Here is a 23,291-nt window from a genome sequence, read left to right as displayed (position 1 = left end):
ACCTAGGCCTCAGAGAGTTTATGAAAGCTCGCCGAGGAATCTGTGTGACTGGATGTGGAGAATGGTGCCCTCCGTGACCCCCAGCTGGAGCCTAGGCATGTGACTAGTCACCACTGGACTCAGACTCACCCCCGTGTCTCCCCTCGCACTACTAGTGTATTTCGCACAATTGAGACAATATGGGTGCTTCCCAAGACAACAGGAAATGATCACATCACGAAAACCAGAAAAAGAAACCCCTTACAAACTGGTGACTTGGGAACAAGTTTCACCATCTTTTTGTCCAGCCCGAAGGTCTCTGAGTTCCGAATTCTAGCCACTGTTTTCCACCCTTCAGCCTTGAGACCTGCTCTTCAGGCTATGACCCTGTTCTCTTTCATGGAAGTCATTACAGTTTCACACACAAGGAGCTACATTATGTCCAGAGATCAAAATAAGACAAAACTGTCAAAACCTAACAGAAAATATTTGTTTCATCAGTGCAGGAAATGATAAGGGCTTGATGTATGGTCATTAGGAGAAATTATAAAGGAGGCAGCGGACAGCCTTGGTCATGAATGCAGAAAGTGTTACTACCTGAAATGGTCAATTATAAAGCAAAGGAAAGTGCTGATCAGGAAAAAGTTGGAAGCTATAAAAAAGCTTAATATTTACAATGTATAAGGAAACCTATTTAAACGGATCACAATCCAAAATATAAACATACAAATAAGTCAGTCAAAAAAGACCACCAGTAGAAAAAAATGACAGAAAACTTTTCAACCTAATTAGAAATAAAAAAAACAAAAGTATTTGAAGGTATGGACTTATATCTATCGAATAGTAAAAGAACAAATAACACTAAAAAATCTGAGGTCACACTGGTACACTTTGATGTTGTTAGTGACAATGTAAGTCAGAACAAAATTTCACGGCAACAAGAGTTTAAAAAAGTTAAAATCAGCAATCTTATAATTTATTACAATTTATTATCAGAGAAATGATCTTTGGAAAATAATTTCAAAAAGAAAATAAAGATAGGGCTTCCCTGGTGGCTCCGTGGTAAAGAATCCACCTGCCAATTCAATTCAGGAGACAAGGGTTTGATCCCTGATCCGGGAAGATCCCGCATGCGTCAGAGCAACTTAGCCCCGGTGCCAGAATTACTGAGCCGGTGCTCTAGGGCCTGGGAGCCGCAACGACTGAGTCCACGAGCTACAGCTACTGAAGCCTGTGCTTCACAACAAGAGGAGCTACTGCAGTGAGACAGTCCCCACTCACCACAACCAGAGAGAAGCCCACGTAGTGATGAAGAACCAGGGCAGCCAGAAATAAATACAATTATAAAAAATAAAGATAATGTAATAACGACAGAGGATGAGATGGCTGGATGGCATCACCGACTCAATGGACATAGTTTGGGTAAACTCCGGAAGTTGGTGATGGACAGGGAGGCCTGGCGGGCTGCAGTCCATGGGGTCGCAAAGAGTTGGACACCACCGAGCCACTGAACTGAACTGAACTGAAAAATGGTTATTGCATTATTGCCTATTGTAGAGAGATGGTTATATAAATTTCAATGTCCCAAATAGGAATCCATAAATTATAGTATTTGACCATGATGATGTACTACACAACTATGATAAAAAATAATTATGAGTAGTATATGATAGTATGAAAGTATCCTTAAATGTTTAGTAAAATTGAAATATGAGCCCAAATCCTCTTGCTGATAATGACTATGTACAGTGATATATATAAAGAAAACAAGCTATAAGTGAATATGTAAAAATGAAATTAGCTGTGTCAGGGCATGAGATTAGAGGTGACTGACAGCACTTTTAAAATTCTTTATGGAATTTAAAGTTTTTTTCCATCACAAAAATAATATATGGTTTTTGAAGAGTATTTGAAAAATAGGAGAACAATCAGAATGAAGAAAAAAAATCTTCCCAAGTTGGAGAACTTACTGGAAATCATTAGTGTAATATGTTTCTCATAGTAAAAATGTGAGGGCTACAAGTTCATGATACACTTCAGAAATTTAAGTGGACCGTGTAACGATTCTATTCCACTGCTCTATAAGGAACAAGCATTAAAATAGCCACTATCAACGGTGGTGATAACTAATTTATTACAACCTGTTATGAATTGTGATAGATTTCCCAAGGGTTCCTTCCTTGCAACTTGTCTTTTGATTACCTCTTCCCCACTATCACTTCCTGACATCTTAAATATCATCCTCGAGTCTCCACTTTAGGCATGTGCTAGTTCACAGGCATCTCCTTTAATCCCGCTAGACTTTAGAATAATCACCTGGGCCCTGACGCCCATGGCACAATTTCATTTTGCTATGACCTTGGCAGGGACCTTTCTTCTGTTCTCTGCTGGGTTCTGCTAGGTCCTCAAGATGCCAATAAGAACCCCAGGAAAAAAAAAAAAAACCTCCAGATGATATATGTTTTGTTCTAGACTTTTGCCTTTTCAAATAGCTTTTGTTTTTCTCTCATTATGACAGTAATACATGCTTACTCCAGAAACTTCAAAAATTTGAATTTTAAATTAAATCATGTAGAATGAGAAACATTTGTTTATAGCTCTAACACTCAGGCAAATCCTATTAAATTTTGGCCTCTTCCCTTCTAGGAACTTTTCCTTTGCATCAACTGATGTTTAACGTCAAAGTCAATTCCTCAGCACAGATTAGAAGTTGAATTGCTGGTTGCCATGAAAGGGGGAGCTTTGTTTTGATAGCTTGAAAGCCCTCATTCAGCCTCATTTATTACGTGGAGTTTCATCTCGTGCTGCAGCAATACTGATGACACATAGTTCTTCAAGGTACTGTCTGAGCATTATTACCTGTGCCCGCTCTCCCAAGGGCCGCCCTCTGCATGGCCCGCTCTCCTTTTTTTTTTTTTCTCTTGGCTAGCAATCTGTGGATGCTTAATTTGCAGTGGACAGATGACTATATACAGAGAGCACCAGAAAAGCAAGGAGCATCCCAAAATGAGAAGAAAGATAAGAATGTCAGGATACTTATAATAAATCATTTACATTTCAGCATGCATAGAATTTTTGTGCCATGTTGAAAAGTAGAATTTGATTTTGCAGTTTGCTTAGCCACTTCAGTCATCTTAGACTCTTTGTGACCCTGTGGACTGCAGCCCACCAGGCTCCTCTGTCCATGGGATTCTCCAGGCAAGAATACTGGAATGGGTTGCCATGCCCTCCTCCAGGGGATCTTCCCGACCCAGGGATTGAAGTGGAGTCTCCTATGTCTCCTACATTGGCAGGCAGGTTCTTTACAACTAGCGCCACCTGGGAAGCCCATTTGCAGTTGAGCAATTCCTATTTAATTTGAGTTATCCGAAGCAAAGAGAATGAGGGCAGAAGGGCAGAGTTTGAAACCTCAGATCCAGCTTTCCAACTATGAGCCTTTCAAGAGTCTTCGACATCCGGGAAATGTAGCCTGACTCCCAACACTGACTCTACCCTGTCTCCTGTTCTGGGTACAAACTCTTATATTTCTTGTTATTTTGCTGTTAACAAGCCCCTTTCCTTGGCAGACAGTGAGCAGCGAGGGCAGGGACCCCATTCTTCACCCCATGCATCCATCGTCCCTGTATCTTCTCATCCAGGTACCTGCTGCCCCCAGAACACTCAGGGACATGTTTGCTTTGTGAGGGAAGCATTTCCTTTTGACTTCAGTAAAGTCTGGATGTAGAAATTTAGGACTGGACTTAGGCCTATCATTCGTTGGGTCCTTGTGTGTGGGATGGTGCACAAAGATGAGCTATACTTTAAGATATCACACTGATGGGATATACTGTGCTCATTTTAGAGATGCAGGAGCTGCAGCTCCCTGTGAGAAATGAGGTAGGTGGGACCTTTAAAACGGGGCTGGAGCAGCCATCCTGGGGGAACCGCCTCACGTCCTGTTTTCTGACCTGGTGAACTGGGCTGAATGGCCAGCCTCCCAAGAAGTCAGCAAGGATGAGTAAACCCCCCGTTGAGGAGACTTAGGAAAATGAATGTTTATCTTGTGACTGTTTTGCTTGAGTATTCAGTGGAATGTGAATCTAGTTTAGCCTGTAAGCACCAAGTGACTCTTCTTAAAAACAACCTACCTCATCATCTCTCTTCTTCTATTTTTCCCTTTTCATTAAAAATCCCGATTTCATCAGGTCTTCTATAATCAGGGTACTATCTGTGTCTCTACCCAAATTTTGTTGTTGCTCAGTTGTTAAGCCATATCTCTTTGCTATCCCATGGACTGCAGGATGGCAGGCTTCTCCATCCTTCACTATTTCCCAAAGTTTACTCAAATTCATGTCCATTGAACTGGCAATGCCATCTAACCATCTCATCCTCTGCTGCCCCCTTCTCCTTTTGCCCCCCGAGCATCACAGTCTTTTCCAATGAGTCCATTTTTCACATCAAGTGGCCAAAGTATTGGAGCTTCAGCTTCAGCATCAGTCCTTCCAATGAATATTCAGGGTTGATTTCCTTTAGGATGGACTGGTTTGACCTCCTTGCAGTCCAAGGGACTCTCAAGAGTCTTCTCCAACACCACAATTCAAAGGCATTAACTGGTGCTCAGCCTTCTTTATGATCCAACTCTCACATCCATATATGACTACTGGAAAAACCATAGATTTGACTGTACAGATCTTTGTTGTCAAACTGATGTCTCTGCTTTTTAATATGCTGTCTAGGTTTGTTATAATTTTCTTTCCAAGGAGCAATCTTTTTTTAAAATTTATGGCTGCAGTCACCATCTGCAGTGATTTTGGAGCCCACGAAAATAAAATCTGTCACTGCTTCCACTTTTCTCCTTCTATTTGCCATGAAGTGATGGGACCAGATCCCATAATCATAGTTTTTAGAATGTTGAGTTTTAAGCCAGCTTTTCCACTCTGCTCTTTTCACCCTTATCAAGAGGCTCTTTAGTTTCTCTTCACTTTCTGCCATTAGAATGGGATCATCTGCATATCTGAGGTTGTTGATATTTCTCCTGGCAATCCTGATTCCAGCTTGTGATTCACTTAGCCTGGCATTTGGCATGATTTACTCTGCATATAAGTTAAATAAGCAGGGTGGCAATATAGAGCCTTGACATACTCCTTTCCCAATTTGGAACCAGTCAGTTGCATGTCTGGTTCTAACTGTTGCCTCTTGACCTGCATACAGGTTTCTCAGGAGACAATTAAGATGATCTGATATTCCCATCTTTTTAAGAATTTTCCTCAGTTTGTTGTGATCCACACAGTCTTTCGAGGAGTCAATGAAGCAGAAATAGATGTTTTTCTGGAATTCTCTTGTTTTCTCTATGATCCAGTGAATGTTGGCAATTTGATCTCTGGTTCCTCTGCCTTTTCTAAACCCAGTTTGTACATCTGGAAGTTCTCAGTTCACCTACTGTTGAAGCCTAGCTTGAAGGATTTTGAGCATAACCTTGGTAGCATGTGAAATGAGCACAACTGGATTCTAGTTTGAGGATTCTTTGGCATTGCCTTTCTTTGGGATTAGAATGAAAACTGATCTTTTCTAGTTCTGTGGCCACTGCTGAGTTTTCTAAATTTGCTGACATAATGAGTGAAGCAATTAACAGCATCATCTTTTAGGATTTAAAATAACTCAGTTGGAATTCCATCACCTCCACTAACTTTGTCCATAGTAATGCTGCCTAAGGCCCACTTGACTACACACTCCAGGCTGTCTGGCTCTAGGTGAGTGGCCACACCATCGTGGTTATCCAGGTCATTAAGACCATTTTTGTATAGTTCTTCTGTGTACTCTTGCATCCCTTCTTAATCTCTTGTGCTTCTGTTAGGTCCTTACCATTTCTGTCTTTTATTGTACCCATCCTTGTATGAAATGTTCCCTTCTCTTCTTGAGATTTCTAGTCTTTCCCATTCTATTTTGTTCCTCTATTTCTTTGCATTGTTCAATTAAGAAGGCCTTCTTATCTTCCTTGCTATTCTCTGGACTCTGCATTCATTTGGGTGTATCTTTCCTTTTCTCCCCTGCCTTTCACTTCTTTTCTTTCCTCAGCTCTTTCTAAAGCCTCCTCAGACAGCCACTTTAGCACTTTGCATTTCTTATGTTTTGGGATGGTTTTGGTCACTGCCTCCAATACAATGTTATGAGCCTCCATCCGTATTTCTTCAGGTACTCTGTCTACCAGATCTAATCTCTTGAATCCATTCATCATTTCCACTGTATAATCATAAGGAATTTTATTTAGGTCATACCTGAATAGCCTAATGGCTTCCCCTACTTTCTTCAATTTAAGGCTGAATTTTGCAATATGGCAATGGCACCCCACTCCAGTACTCCTGCCTGGAAAATCCCATGGACTGAGGAGCCTGGTAGGCTGCAGTCCATGGGGTCGATGAGGGTCGGACACGACTGAGCGACTTCGCTTTCACTTTTCACTTTCATGCATTGGAGAAGGAAATGGCACCCCACTCCAGTGTTCTTGCCTGGAGAATCCCAGGGACAGGGGAGCCTGGTGGGCTGCCGTCTATGGGGTCACACAGAGTTGGACACGACTGAAGTGACTTAGCTTAGCTTTGCAATACGTAGCTCATGATCTGAGCAGTAGTCAGCTCCAGGTCTTGTTTTTGCTGACTGTATAGAGCTTCTCCATCTTTGGCTGCAAAGAATATAATCAATCTGATTTCATTATTGACCATTTTGTGAGGTTCATGTGTAGAGTCATCTGTTGTGTTGTTGAAAAAGGGTTTTTGCTATGACCAGTGTGTTCTCTTGACAAAATTTTATTAGCTTTTGCCTGCTTCATTTTGTACTCCAAGGCTAAATTTGCCTGTTACTCCAGGTATTGCTTGACTTCCTACTTTCGAAGTCTAGACTCCTATGATGAAAAGGACTTTTTTTTTTTGGTGTTAGTTCTAGAAGCTCTTGTAGGTCTTCATAGAACCTGTTACCTTAGCTTCATCAGCATCAGTGGTTGGGGCATAGACTTGGATTACTGTAATGTTGAATGGTTTGCCTTGGAAGAAAACTGGTCATTCTGTCTGTTTTTGAGACTGTACCCAAGTACTGCATTTCAGATTCTTATGTTAATATGAGGGTACTCCATGTCTTCTAAGGGCTTCTTGCCCACAGTAGTAGATATAATGGTCATCTGAATTAAATTCACCCATTCCTGTTCGTTTTAGTTCACTGATTTCTGAGATGTTGATGTTCACTCTTGCCATCTCCTGCTTGACCATGTCCAATTTACCTTGATTCATGGACCTCACATTCCAGGTTCCTATGCAATATTGTTCTTTACAGCATTGGACTTTGCTTTTACCACCAGACACAGCCACAGCTGAGTGTCACTTCTGCTTTGGCCCAGCTGCTTCATTCTGGAGCGATTAGTAACTGCCCTCCAGTAGCATGCTGGACAGCTTCCTACCTGAGGGGGCTCATCTTCCAGTGTCATTTCCTTTTGCCTTTTAATCCTGCCCATGGGGTTCTCGCAGCAAGAATGCTGGAGTGGTTGCCATTCTCCACTCCAGTGGACTACGTTTTGTCAGAACTCTTCACTATGATCCTCAGTCTTGGGTAGCTCCTGATAGAATGGATCATAGCTTCAGTGAGTTGTAGAAGACCCTTCACCACTACAAGGCCATGAAGCGGGACATAATTGAATACATGTACCCGAATTGCAATTCTTTGATCCCTTTTGTTTTCCTGTGTTTTTTCTTCTTTCCAGATTGACCTCCATAAGGTTATATAACTTGTCAAGACACAGAGTAATTAAGGGTAAAGGGGTCCTTTGAAGGACTGCAAGGAGATCCAACCAGTCCATTCTAAAGGAGACCAGTCCTGGGTGTTCATTGAAAGGACTGATGCTGAGGCTGAAACTCTAGTACTTTGGCCACCTCATGCGAAGAGTTGACTCATTGGAAAAGACCCTGATGCTGGGAGGGATTGGGGGCAAGAGGAGAAGGGGACAACAGAGGATGAGACGGCTGGATGGCATCACCGACTCAATGTACATGAGTTTGGGTGAACTCTGGGTGTTGGTGATGGACAGGGAGGCCTGGTGTGCTGTGATTCATGGGGTCACAAAGAGTCAGACACGACTGAGCAACTGAACTGAACTGAACTGAGTCCTTTGAAAATTGAGATCACGTGTACCTGTGCACCAATCTCCAGATTTTTTCCAGACTAAAAGTCCAAAGCTTCACCAGGCCTACAGGATCCTGAGTGCTGGCCTCTCCCCTACCTTCTCATCAGCTCCCTCCAGGAGAGCTTTCTCCAGACCTGGGGTTGCTCCCTGCACTTCACACCCTGGGCTCCCTTTGGGGATGCTCCCTCCAGATGGCCTGGGAGCTCCCCTACTCCTGAGGCCTCTGTTTAGCCCCATGTCTCCAGGAGGACCACTTGACCCACCTTACCCAAGGCTTCCTGCTACCCCCTCCACTCATCTGTAGCTCCTTAGTCACCTTCCCCCACCCCCCCACCCCCCACAGCACTTGTCACCTTCCAACATACTAAACAATTTACTAGTTTGTGTTCATTATTTATCTTCCTGTGCTAAATTGCTTTAGTTGTGTCTGACTGTATGTGATCCCAGGGACCATAGCCTGCCAGGCTCCTCTGTCCATGGGATTCTCCAGGCAAGAATACTGGAGTAGATTCCCTCCAGTAGACTCCTATGTCCTCCTCCAGAGGATCTTCCCTACCCAGGGATAGAACCTGTGTCTCTAACATCTCCTGCATTGGCAAGCATGCTCTTTACCATTGGTACCACCTGGGAAGCCTGGAGTGTAATCTTGTTCTCTGGTTATCTCAAGAGCCTGGGGTGAAGAACAGGGTTAAGCAATCTAATATTTACTGGGGCAACAAGTCAGGGTGAGTGATACCTCCAACTCTGAACTCTGACTGATCACAAAGTTTAGCTCACCAGCTAACCTCTGGATTTTTTTTTTTGATGATCTCTCATGACTAGATACACTTTTGAGATCCTACTGTGAAAAACAAAAAATCCAAGTTTTCCTCATAGCATTTAATTGCTATAAGATTTTAAAATAGGATTTTCTCCCAGTGATCCACAAAAATATTTGAGGTAAATAAGTTCAAAGTAAAAGAATGAATAACTTCTATAGTAGAACTCAGGAAATATCTGTTGAATAAATACTGTATACTGAGCTTTTATTTTAGGCTTTTATTTTAGGTTTATTTTAGGCTTTTATTTTAGGTCAGTGCACTTTAAATTCTTGAGTCTATAAATTTACAATCAGTAAATAACAGAAGAATTTTACGGCCAGTACAACAAGCGAGAGCACATCCTCTATATTCACATAACAAAGAGGCCCATCCTGACTCACTTTCCTCTTCAAGAGCAATCTCTGGGAATGGAATGTTAATATATTACAGTGACACACACTGAGAATTCACGTGGCACCTCGGGATCCTCACGTCCTTATGCTTTTCCAAGTGTGACTTTTAACCCAGTGCTGTGCAGTGTTAGTACTGTAGGGACAAAGTGGGAGATTTCAGTCCTTTGACTATTGGTCACTCCATTCGGAATCCTAGGAGATTTGGAGTAAATAGCTGAGAAGTGAGATTTTATTAAGAATTAGGACATCATCTCACTGAATTCTGATAGAAATAAAACATAATGCTATAAGGAAATTGTTCCATTTGTGAACATATGCTCATGAAATTTTTTTCTAGGCTGTATAGTATTAGGAAAAGTTCCAGTATTCATATCTGTTGCCATTGACGTATATTGGTTTCAAAATAAACTATCCTTGCCCTATACAGCAATATTCTAGTTAAAGAGCTAATTTTAATATTTTGAACAGGTAATTGCATTTTCCTATATATTTTTACCAAGGTAGATGCAAACGCTGCTAGCACAATTGAAGATTATGTATTGATAGAGAATACATAATTTAGTTGTGCTTGATATTTGTTGTATTTTTTGTTGTTATAACATTCTCTATGTGGAGGGGAAAATTTGGGACCAAAAACAAAGTTGTAATACCCACAGCAGAAATGAAGAGATACATTCAAATACACTAGTAGAGAAGGTGAAGCTTACTTTTCTTTTTCCTGCCTAAAAACAGTTAGATCTAGATTATCCTGTGACTACCACATTCTGAAAAGTATGGCTGTATACACCATGAAAATGGCTGTAAGTACCTTCAGCTCCGTAGAAGACTTTCACAGTAAAGAGAAAATACAATTGGCCTTTGACTGGACCTGACAACTTTGCTGTTGGCATGGCCTAGCATCAATCTCCAAATCTGACTTTCATATACAATAAGCAATACACATGCATACACACACAAGACAGACGTTCCTTTCTGGGTTAAGATGCTAGAATGAACACACACATCTAATCTTGACTTCTCTGAAAATCTCATTAGACGTATAGGGATGAGATGCTTTTAAAAAAGACATAAACCCATAACAGGAAGAGAAGAGGCAGCAGCCACATAATTTTGAAAGTAGGAAGGCAAATGGGCAAGCTGGGTAGCTGGCGAGCTGACCCCAGGCAGAAACCCCAGCTAAGGCTGGGAAAAGCTGAGAAGCAACAACACTCACACCTCAGACCAGTCAGGACCTGCCAGAACCTGCAAGGTAACTGGGATGAGGAAGGTGGTGTGGAGTCTGCCTGATTCTGCTTCTTTACCGCAGGATACTGGCTGCAGGGCTTCAAGTGAGGAGCTCTTGGGGGTGGGTGTCAGGTGACCATATACAGCCCAGATGTAGAGAACCCACTAACAGCTGGTCACCATCACAAGGGCAGCAGGATCTCACCTCCAGGTAGGAGTCTGGAGAAGTTCCCTCTGAGGACTCTGACCAGCTCAAGAAGAAAGAGTTGAAGGTAAGTGACAGATTTTATTTTCTTGGGCTCCAAAATCACTGCAGACAGTGACTACAGCCAGGAAAATAAAAGATGCTTGCTACTGGGAAGAAAAGCAATAACAAACCTAGATGGTGTATTAAAAGTTGCAAAAGTCCATAGAGTCAAAGCTATGGGTTTTTCAGTAGTCATGGATGGAAGTGAGAGTTGAACCATAAAGAAGGCTGAGTGCCGAAGAATTGATGCTTTCGAACTGTGGTGCTGGAGAAGACTCTTGAGAGTCCCTTGGACTGCAAGGAGATCAAACTAGTCAATCCTAAAGGAAATCAATCCTGAATATTCATTGGAAGGACTGATGATGAAGCTCCAATACTTTGTCCACCTGATGCAAAGAGCTGGGAAAAGATGCTGGGAAAGACTGAAGGCAGGAGGAGAAGGGGGTGACAGAGGATGAGATGGTTGGATGGCATCACTGACTCAAGGGACATGAGTTTGAGCAAGCTCTAGGAAATGGTGAAAGACAGGGAAGCCTGGCATGCTGCAGTCCATGGGGGTGCAAAGAGTCAGACATGACTGAGCGACTGAACAACTAACCTCAGAGGTTCCCCAGGAAAAGACTGACCCAGATCAACCCACAGAGAAGGTCGAGCTGACCGACACTGGCCATATGCTGAGAAGTTCTAGTCACCCTTGTGAGAGCCAACACTTCAGTATGAGAAAAAATATCTGTGGTATTAGTGAATTCAAAGAGATCAAAATCAACCCAAAATGAAGTAAAAGAAAACACTGTCATTAAAATCTTCACAGAGATAAGGTAGGATACCAGAAGTATGAAACAAAAAAAGGGACACAGTAAACAAGGGCAGCAGCAATGAAGAACCTTAGAAATGACAGGTTTGGATGATAATTGACCAGAATGCCCAGAAAATAGAACAAAAAGACAAAGAAGCAGAAAGTGGGAGAAGGAAGTCAGAGGGCCAGTCCCCATACCCTGCCTCTAAATGATGAATTTTCATGAGACAGAGAAGATGAAGGAAGAGCTCATTAAACACACACACACACACACACAACATTCTAGAACGGACGGTCATGATTCACCAGTTTGAAATGACCCCTTGAATCTCCACTACAGTAGACAAAAATACACTCATACCCAGGAATTTCATTATGAAAATTTACCACACTAGGGTAAAAGTGGGTTGTACAAAATTCCAAACATAAAACGAGCAACATCCACCACTGGCCACCTTCAAACATCACAAAGGCTCTGGACTTAATAGTCCTGAAAACGAGCATATCAGGGTGCAATGCCCTCAAAATTCCAAAGGACATTATTTCTGGCTTAAAAGTATATATCAAGTCAACCTCTCAAGCAGCAAGAGGATGGAAAAAAGTCATCTGACATGCAAGATCTCAAAAAATATTTCTTTCTCTGTGCTTTTTCCCAAGAATGTCCTGGACGATGTACCCCATAAAAATGGGGGTGTAAACTAAGAGTGAGGACAAGCCTGGTGCAGCAGACACAGCAAGAATCATGGGGTGAGGGTGAAGGAAGCCCTGGTGGTCACTGTGGGCCAGGTGGAGGGGGTTCCGTCCAGGTAGGACTGGAGGGACCCGTGCACGTTGACAGCAGTCAGTGCTACACCTCCCATCAAGAAAGACAAAGTCATGGGCCCCTGTAGGCTGGACACACAGTTTAGAAGAAAATCAGAAGGAAGTCAGAGCTGATGTCTCCAGCGGGCTTGGCAAGCAGCCAAGCCAGTGGAAAGGAGGAGGGGGTGTCTGTGAAAAACCACAGTGGAACTGGGTCGTTTAGCTGACACAGAGGACCTTGCAGACATTTTTACTGAAGGATGACTGGAAGATGTGGAAAGAGTTATGAAAGCGACGCCGGCAAGAAATAGGGCATTCATTTACCATTGGAAAAGCAAGTAGTGGTAATACAACATAATACACAGGCATAATGTAAATGCTGAGTTTTAACTTATAAAAACTTATGGAATGATGGCAGGCTCTGCAGAAGGGCAACAGTGAAAAAAAAAAAGAGTGAAACCTTCATTTACTAGAATTTTAAGTTAATAGAAAACGTTCAAAGTTGATTAATCAGAAGTTAGTTGCATGCATGTACTATTGAAAAAAAGCCACTGATAAGTATCAGAAGAAACAATGGAAAAACAGAAATGGTTGCTTCCGGAAAGGAGGTCTGCAGGGTAGAGTGGAAGACTTGAGGCAAGTGGGAGAGCTCTTTATATCTGTCCTGATATAAAGAGCTTATGTGGTTTGACTTTTATTATTTTAAAACTTTCAATTTTGCTAGTCACAACTGCAAATTCAAGCATGTAATTGTGGAGTCAATGGCACCCCACTCCAGTACTCCTGCCTGGAAAATCCCAGGGATGGAGGAGCCTGGAAGGCTGCAGTCCATGGGGTCACCGAGGGTTGGACACGACTGAGCGACTTCAGTTTCACTTTTCACTTTCATGCATTGGAGAAGGAAATGGCAACCCACTCCAGTGTTCTTGCCTGGAGAATCCCAGGGACGGGGGAGCCTGGTGGGCTTCCGTCTATGGGGTCACACAGAGTCGGACATGACTGAAGTGACTTAGCAGCAGTAGCAGCAGCTGCAAGGAGTAACTCTGGGTTCCTTTGTACCCTTTACTCCATTTCCCCCAATGATAACATCTTGCAGAGCTGCAGCACAGCCAGGATGCTCAGTGATACAGTCGTGATATGGCTCCATCACCACCAGGAGTTCCTGTGCTGACCTTTCACAGCCTTGTTCTCCCTCCCATAACCCAGCTTCCATGACTCCTGGCCGCCACCAATCTCATTTCCATTTCTACAATTTCATCATTTCTAGAATGTTACATTAATGGAATCATATACTGTGCAACCTTTTGAAACTGGCCTGTTTTCTACTCAGCATATTTCCCTCAAGATTCAGGCGAATGGTGCATAGCAAAAGCTTTTGCACCTTTAGGGCTGGATAGAATCTTTGGTACATGGGTCCCAGAGTCTGTTTAACCATTTATCTACTGAATAGCATCTGTGTTGCTTCTAGTGTTTGGTTATTATGAATAAAGATGCTATGAACATTGATGCACACGTTTTCTATGAATAAAAGTTTTCCTTTCTCTGGGATAAGTGCCCAAGAATACAATTTCTTGGTCATGCAATAATTGCATGCTTAGTTTTATAAGAAACTACCAAGTTGTTTTCCTGAAGGACTGCATCATTCTACATTCCCACAAGCAACATATGAGAACTCCTTCCTCTGTATCCTCCCCAGCATCTTCTGTTATTGCTACATTTTACTTTGGTTATTCTGATAGGTGTGTAGTGATATCTTCTGTAGTTTTAATTGGCATTTTCCTAGTAGCAAATGAATATAAACATCTTTTCATGTGCTTATTTGACATCTCTATACCTTCATTATCGAAATGTCTGTTTCTGTCTTTGCTCCTTTTTCTAGTGCAAATTTTCTTTTCTTTTTCTTTTTTTACTGTTGAGTCTGGAATCTTCTTATCTATGCAGGACATACGGTTTGTAAATTGTTTCTTTCAGCCTGCAACTTGTCTTTTCATCCTCTTAATAAGGTAGTTTGCAGAGCAAACATCTTAAATGTTCATGATATCTACTTTGTCAATTTTCTTATCATGGGTTGTGGTTTTTTGCTTAGCTCCAGATCCTGAAAATTTTCTCTTCTGTTTTTTCTAAAAATTCTATAGCTTTATGTTTTATATTTAACTCCATGATTCATTTTGTGTTAATATGTATTATTTGACTTTTATAACTAGGCAAATTTATTACTTTGGTAAAATAAGAATTCTTTGAAAAATATCTCAAAGGCTCAAAAAACACCTAAAAGGCTCATGAAATAGTATGGCTCCTACTACTTGTGATGCATTCTATTTCCTGTTATGTCTCACCCCACCCATTTACCCCAAATCTCCCTACCTGCCCTAAGTGTGACCTCACGACCCTCCACCGTAGATTGGAAAGGGCTGAAGACATAGTCTTTTCATCTGGTTCCCACTCCCAGTTTTCCTTGTTCGTTGTTGTTGTTCAGAAGTCATTTCCAACTTTTTATGACGCTATGGACTGCAGCACACCAGGCCTCCCTGTCCTTCACCATCTCCCAGAGTTTGCTCAAACTCATGTCCATTGAGTTGGTGATGCCATCCAACCATCTCATCCTCTGTCTTCCCTTCTCCTCCTGTCTTCAATCTTTCCCAGCATCAGGGTCTTTTCCAATGAGCTGGTTCTTCGAATCAGGTGGACAAAGTATTGGAGCTTTAGCTTCAGCATGAATCCTTCCAATGACTATTCAGGGCTGATTTCCTTTAGGATGGACTGGTTTGATCTCCTTGCAGTCCAAGTGACTCCCAAGAGTCTTCTCCAGCACTTCAGTTTTCCATCTCTTTCTTATTTCTTCTTTTTTAACTTTTTAAAAGTTTCCACAGTCACCTCAGAATTAGGACACCACATCCCTATTCTTCCAAAACTGCATCTTCCCCACCCCCCGACCCTGTGGACATTTTATTAGCAATCAGCACTTCATTCACATTTATCACTGCTGGAAAACAGGATCTCTCACCTTCCAGCTCATCCTACTTTAACACAAGTCACAACCAATTTTAGGCACAAATATTACAAAACTACATTCTTGTAACCTCCTAAAGTATGAGTTATCTTAACCTTCAGTACACACTCAGCACACCTGATGATTCCCAGGAAGGTAAAACATACTATGCACAATGCCTGCCGACCACGGGAATCTCGAATGGGGAATTCAGTCAAAGTGGTAATCTGTGTTTACCAAAAATCTGTGTTTACTAACCAGCACTCTTGCAATTTGGAAAACCTGATTTTTGTTATGTTTGTTCTCAGGCTTGCTAATTAGCAACATTTGGAAATACTAATTTACCCTAATGACAGATACATTATGTAAGACACTTGAGCAATTTCTCTGTAAGTTCAAAGATCCCTGTCATGCTGATTGAGTAGATAACTCATGCATTATCAGCATCTTAAATTATGTTAACTATGATACAAATTTCTCTAAGATTCTCTATTAAGGATTGCCAATTAACCTTACTAACTGGCTAGCAGAAATGCTGGCAAAATTTCCTGGATAGCTCCTGACACTTAATTAAAAGAGGTCTTTCTGTTTTGTGTGATGATCTGAAGCACTGGAGAGTGTTAAAAAATGATTAACATGGTCTCTACTGCTGTAATTGCTGATCACACCATAATAATGCCTAGCTAACTGCTGATATAGAGAAGATGAAAAAATACTTTAAAAATTCTTTATAATTGCACAGGTTACTATATTCACCATCTTTATTCAAAGGGTAACACTGGAGTGTGTTTTTATACTTCTTTTAAAGTTATTGCAACTATAAGGCAATACAGGATTTTCATTATCTTAAAAATAACTCAAATACCGTTTATTGAATACCCCAACATTCAGTGATTCAGCAATAAACAATTTAATAATAATATCACATTCTGTGCTTCAGCAATCTCATTTGTGTGGGGGCTTTTTATAATCCTAAAGCAATTTCTATCAAGAGGGTGCATGGATTCACTCCAAATAAATATTAAATCATTTACTTGTTCATTATCTGTTAATTATTCACTCACAATAAATATTTTTTATTTTGAGCAACTATTATGGGCCATGTACTGCCATATAGTAAACTATTATGTCCTGTCATATAGTAAAGGAACACCTCTCTTCCAGAACAAATGAATTATTTCTGTCATCTTTAATAAAAGCAATGATCCATGATAAAAAAATAGTCTGAGATAAAATAAGGATGATTAATTTCTTTCTGTGATTATATAAATTATTTAACAAGAAGACTCCTAAAACTCACTATAAGGAATAGAGATATAAAGTTTGTATGATCATATAATTTTAAACTTTCACTTGTCATTGATAGGGTTTCCCTGGTGGCTCACATAGTAAAGAATCTGCTTGAAATGTGGAAGATGGGTTTGATCCCTGGGTTGGGAAAATCCCCTGGAGAAGGAAATGGCAATCCACTCCAGTACTATTGCCTGGAAAATCCTATGAACACAGGAGCCTGGTAGGCTACAGTCCATGGGGTCGCAAAGAGTCGGACACGACTGAGTGAAGGCAATCAATCAATCTAGTATTTTTGCCTGAAAGATCCCACATACAGAGGAGCCTTGGGGGCTACAGTCAATGGGGTTGCAAAGAGTTGGACATAGCTGAGTGACTAACACTTTCCCTTTCTTGCCATTGATAGAAATTGCCATCAGGGGCTTCTCTGGCAGTCTAGTGGTTAAGAATCTGCCTTGTAATACAGGGGACTTGGGTTCAACCCCTGGTTGGGGAACTAAGATCCTACATGCTGTGGGGCAACTAAGCCCACATGCTGCAACAACTGAGCCCGTGTACTCTAGAGCCCACGCTCTGCAAGAGAAGTATACCACCGTGAAGACTGAAGGCAGCCAGAATTAAAAAAAAAGAAAAGAAAAGAAATTGCCATTAAGTACTGGAAGAAATGAAGATGAAACATGAAAATTAATCAAGGCCAGGATATTAACTGATTAAAATTAATGTTGAAATTAGCATTAATGAGTTAACAAATAGTAGCAATACATTCAATGCATTGAGGACCTATTCTGTGTTGGGCAAGAATATTACACGCATTACATCATTACATCTCATTAGAACACCAACAAGCCTGGACTGTGAAGAAGGCTGAGCACTGAAGAATTAATGCTTTTGAACTGTGGTGTTGGAGAAGACTCTTGAGAGTCCCTTGGACTGCAAGGAGATCCAACCAGTCCATTCTGAAGGAGATCAGCCCTGGGATTTCTTTGGAAGGAATGATGCTAAAGCTGAAACTCCGGTACTTTGGCCACCTCATGCGAAGGGTTGACTCACTGGAAAAGACTGTGATGCTGGGAGGGATTGGGGGCAGGAGGAGAAGGGGATGACAGAGGATGAGATGGCTGGATGGCATCACTGACTCGATGGACGTGAGTCTGAGTGAACTCCGGGAGTTGGTGTTGGACAGGGAGGCCTGGCGTGCTGCGATTCATGGGGTTGCAAAGAGTCGGACATGACTGAGCAACTGATCTGATCTGATCTGATTCCTTCTACTTTAGAAAAAGAATGAATGCAAGCACAGTGAGGTTAAGTCAATGGCCTCCTCTCAGCCAACCTTGTAGGGGCTGTGGGATTTGAAACAAGTTCTCTTTTATTCCAAAACTGTGCATTTAACCACTGTGTTGGATTAATTTAATTTTCATAAAAAAATTCTTGAGAACTCACTATACTCAATTGAAAATGATACCTAGCAGAGAGCCCTGTGGGGCTCCTGGGCACAAAATCTTTCAGTGTCCCCCATTTCTTGATTATGGGGGACAGCCTTCATTCAGCCTCCGGGAGTTCCCAAGGGCAGATTCAAGCAATGCTTAACTAGGGAAGGGGGCAGAGACAGCGACAAGAGAAGAATACCCAGGAAACAACAGCGCAGTCTTGGGGCAAGGTTCTGATTCTCCCTCCAGGGATACAATATTGTTGAGCTGTTTTGCAGGCACTGAAACCCTGTCTAGGAAGGAAAAGCTAACAATTAATGATGATGTGGTGCCCACAAGCATGAACACCCCAGACCTGAAGGAACCTGAAAGTTGGTGGTGCTGACTCCCAGTTACCATCAATGTCCACAAGCTGATTATACCCCCTTTGAACTATGACAATAAAAACTTCTCACTACCCGCTCAAAGTGGGGCACAGGTTTTGGAGGCACCAGCCTGTTGTGTTCCCTCTTTGCTTGGCAAAGAAATAAAGCTTCTCTCTCCTCCTAAATTCCATTTCTTTCTATTTAGCACTCATGTACAGAAGAGTGTACTAGGTTTTGGTAACAAAAATAAAGACATAAACCTCACAGCTTTGTGAAAACATTATTTTTTTTAACCCATATACACACATATCGACTTTTGTAGACTTTTGTAGTCTCACCAGTAAGTCATCTCAGCGTTTGCAATAAAAGCAAGGTACGTTTGTAGTCGAGCAGGACTGCCTTTTTTGGAACAAACATTTGGGTAATCCTAAGGCAATGGCACCCCACTCCAGTACTCTTGCCTGGAAAATCCCATGGGCGGAGGAGCCTGGTAGGCTGCCGTCCATGGGGTCGCTAAGAGTCGGACACGACTGAGCAACTTCAGTTTCACTTTTCACTTTCATGCATTGGAGAAGGAAATGGCAACCCACTCCAGTATTCTTACCTGGAGAATCCCAGGGACAGAGGAGCCTAGTGGGCTGCCGTCTATGGGGTCGCACAGAGTCGGACACGACTGAAGCGACTTAGCATCAGCAGCAGCAGAGAAAGTGAAACTGAACTCGCTCAGTTGTGTCTGACTCTTTGTGACTGCATGGACTGTAGCCTGCCAGGATCCTCTGTCCATGGGATTTTTCCAGGCAAGAGTACTGGAGTGGGTTGCCATTTCCTTCTCCAGGAGATCTTCCTGACCCAAGGATTGAAGCTGGGTCTCCTGCATTGTAGGCAGACGAGAAGCCAAGTGATTATAAGAAAACAAAGGCCAACCAGACGCAGGTAACTGAGACAGTCACTATCCACGCCTACTGGCATGGTCTCAGCTGGCCCTGAGCACAGTAAAATAACTGCACTAGGTCAAACTGGAAGAGGTCAATGGATGGCTCCTGCCACTCTAGACTCAGGCAGGCAGTACTTCACCCCAGGGAGAAACATTCTGAAACATGGCAAAGTGACTTAAAAGAACTTACTTAATCTTACGTACAAAAAGATGAACTCTGTTTCTTTTGAACCATATTCAGAGACATCTGACTTCAATCAAACAGCCATGGTTTGCAGTGGCCCAACAAACAGTAGAATTACAAATCTGCATTATTCATTAATCAAATCTGTTGGGGAATTCAAAAGAGATCTGGTAAACTCTCCTCAGCTTTCAATTCTTATTTGGTGAGCAGTGATACTGCCAGGAAACGCCAAGGTGTCAACATTGGTACCATTTGGATGAGCTTGGCTGAAGATGGCAATATTTAAGTGTGCCTTTCAAAAAATAATGGGAGTTACTGATGCATTACCTTGACATCTGAAAGGATGGGTAAGAATACTTATAGTTTATATAATGACTAAGGGGGTATGGCCCAAGCAGATTTGCCATACTAAAAGCAGATAACAAGTCATTTGACTAACACTGAACTTACAGCAGATTTAGTCCACATTTCACGCGTTCACTCATTCGTGACATGACTTGAAAGAAATCCGCTAAGCAGCCCAGCAGGACGTGAAGAGCTTTGGAACCATACCTCAGTGCAATTCCAAACCCTGGCCCCCTATTTAGCCTGAGCTACATAGGCAAATTATTTAGATTTTCTGAGTCTCAATTTTTTCTTATCTGCAAAAGAGCTGTGTGGGTGTTGAAGGAGCCAACAGATGGGAAAGGCCTCATCAGCGCCTGGCACGTATCAGGTGCTAAGGATGCTGTCTTCCTTCTCGTCCTTTCCGAGGCTCTGGAAGTGGAGGAACACACAGTGTTCAGACATCAGCACTGTGTCTGCAAAACCAACTGCACATAACAAGAGTGGCAGGTGGTGAGGTGCAACACTGGGGCCTGTTTCCCTGGACTCCACGTCAGGCCGTCCTGTGACCTGTGACCCTGAGGATGCAGCAGACGTCACTCTGTGCGAGTCTTGAGCAGACCTTGCAGGTTCTGCTCTTGCTCTTGTAACAGAGAACAAGCCTGACTCCATCTTGGATCCGTTTCCTTTACTTGAACCTTTGTATTCTATTGCTTTTGCTTAGAGTTAAGAATGTTGCCTATAGCCAGAAACATTCAGAAAGAGCTCATTTTCAAGACTCTGACCTTAAGGATATAATACTTTTCCATTCACGAGGAGACAAGGTATTGCAGAACAGAGAATAACATTCGTCTTGTTGGACGTTTACAGGACATTGTGGCCTGACCTGGCTTCCCTCGTGGTGACACTAATGGTAAAGAATCTGCCTGCCAATGCAGGAGAAACAGGAGACACGGGTTCAATCCCTGGGTTAAATGGAGGAGGAAATGGCAACCCACCCCAGTATTCTTGCCTGGAAAATTCCACGCACCTAGGAGCCTGGTGGGCTACAGTCTGTGGGGCCACAGAAAGTCAACATGACTGAGAGACTAAGCACTGCATCGTGACCTGACCTACTTGGACAGCTGCGAGAACAAAGGATTCGGACACCAAGATGTCTGCAACAACATCCCTCCCTCACCTGCCTTTAAAAATGCTTTGTGAAACATTTCAAGGAGTCTGGGGCCTTTGGGGGACATGAGTCACCTGTTCTCCTTACTTGGCCCTGCAATAAACCTTTCTCTGCTCCAAACTCCAATGTTTCAGTATGGTTTGGCCTCACTGTGCATCAGGCACACAGACTTCTGTTGGGTGACACTCTCTAGGGAACCCAGAACCATGAGACACAGCTGACCTGCTGGAGACTGGGAGACCTCGTGCAGCAGAGATGGGTCCTGCCAGCAGCTAATCCCAGGTGCCCAGATGAGTCCAGCCAAGCCCAAAGGGCTGCCCGACAGAAGTGCAAGATGAAAGCCGGATGCTGTTTTAAGCCACTAAGCCTGAGGGGAGAGGACCACTTTGCTTGAAAATGCAAATGCAAGATGTCATGAGGTCATGACATTTTTCGATCAAAGCACAAAACCATTGGAACACAGGTTCAAAACAATCTGGGGAAAGCTTAGTCACTGGCTCCGACAGAATGATGTACACCAGTTGCTACTGTGTAAGATTAATGAAAGATGCAAATCTCTCACCAGCGGGAATTCAGGATTTCATGTGCAAATGAATCTTTGTCACTAGAGGTACAGAGATTAATTTTCCCCAGGCAATATTCTTCTGAGGTTTCTATATTTTCAGATTTTAGGAACTGTTGTTATGTATTGTACACGGCAACAGAGGAAAAGGATGGCAAGAGAAGAGAAGCTGGGAAAAACCTGACATTGAAAATAAAATAAAGCAATTTACAATAATTTGAACTTCATGCTGCATATACAGAAAGCAGAGCCTGGGTAACTTGGCATTTTCCTGGGTCAGCCATTGAAAGGATCCTGGCCTTTTCTTGTTCTTTCTTTCTTTTTCACCCAGTAGAACACTCCATGAGAGCAATTAAATATAATTTTAAAATTGTGTCATATTGGCTTCCCTTTGTGGAGCAGAAAACTAAGTGTGCCTTTGAAGGAAATAGTTTGAAATATACAAATGAAAAATCACCATGCAGTTCAACAGTGCTTCCCTTACCTAAGGGATAAATTCTGTGATTTGTGTAATAGCTAACTTTGCACTTATTTTGTGAAAAATGTGAAGGCTGCAGAGTGAGGAAGATGCCTTCCCCCCACACAAGTGCCAGTCAACTGTAACTGGGGAAGGGCTGGTGGTAAAATTTACAGACAGATGGGTCACGTCCACTCAGGTGGCTCCTTCAGTGCCCAGCAGAATGCTAGTCCTGGGCAGTCCCCCTAAATTAAGATGACTTGAATGGAACCCCACCAGTTGAAGGGAATGCAGCACCCTGTGAAGGGTCCATCTTGAGACATGCACACACACATACATTATGACAGGTGGGGCACAGGGGACCACTTCTTGGGAAATCTAGGAAGTAAAGAGATGGATAGGGTTCCTGGGGGAAGAAAGCCGTGCAAAGCACTTTCCTCTGAATCAGAAGAGATGAGGCCAGGTCAGGACAGCATCTCTTGAGAGAGGGAGAGCATTTTCTCTCTGCCAGCTGCATGTCACAAAGACATCTAGGAAACAAATGGAGGGGCTGATGTGGGGAAGAGATGAGACTTGTAGGCAAGCACTATAGTGAGCTGGGGACAATATCCCCACCCCCAGCTGAGCCCTGAGATGACATCATGACCAGCGAGGGCTTGACTCTGTCTGAGCCAGAATCACTCATCCAGGTCGCCGCTGGACTCCTGACTTTGGAGTGGTATTTGTCTGTAGGACTTGCACAGGACTGGGGGGAAACAGAAACCCCATTCTTGGAGGGCACACATAAACTCTTGTGTGCACCAGGACCCGGGGAAAGGAGCAATGACCACATGGAAGACTGAACCAAAACTACCTGCTAAGTACTATAGGGTCTCCTGCAGAGGAAGGGAGTAGCTGTGGCTCACTGCAGAGGCAAGGATAATGGCAGCAGCAGATCTGGGAAGAACTCGCTGGTGTGAGCCTTCCCGGAGGCTGCCATTAACCCCACTACAGAGTCTGTAGGCTCCAGGGCTGGGTTGCCTCAGGCCAAACAACCATGGTGGGGTGGTGCAGAACATAGCCCCATTAGCAGACAAGTTTTATGGAACACGACCTGCCCACCAGAGCAAGACCCAGCTCTACCCATCACCACTTTCTCCCATCAGGTTTGCTTGTACAAGCTTCTCCAACGACTCACCCACC

The 23,291-nt window shown here is 42.7% G+C and overlaps 1 protein-coding gene across 3 annotated transcripts in view; it reads right to left on the bottom strand.

Annotated features, from left to right (window-relative positions):
• The window catches only part of KCNQ5 (potassium voltage-gated channel subfamily Q member 5), a 624,758-nt gene that overhangs the window by 37,098 nt on the left and 564,369 nt on the right, over positions 1-23,291 (bottom strand). The window lies entirely within an intron of this gene.

This window comes from Bos indicus x Bos taurus, chromosome 9 (assembly GCF_003369695.1).
Source record: "Bos indicus x Bos taurus breed Angus x Brahman F1 hybrid chromosome 9, Bos_hybrid_MaternalHap_v2.0, whole genome shotgun sequence".
NCBI lineage: Eukaryota > Metazoa > Chordata > Mammalia > Artiodactyla > Bovidae > Bos > Bos indicus x Bos taurus.
This window is presented reverse-complemented; position numbering and strand designations above follow the sequence as displayed.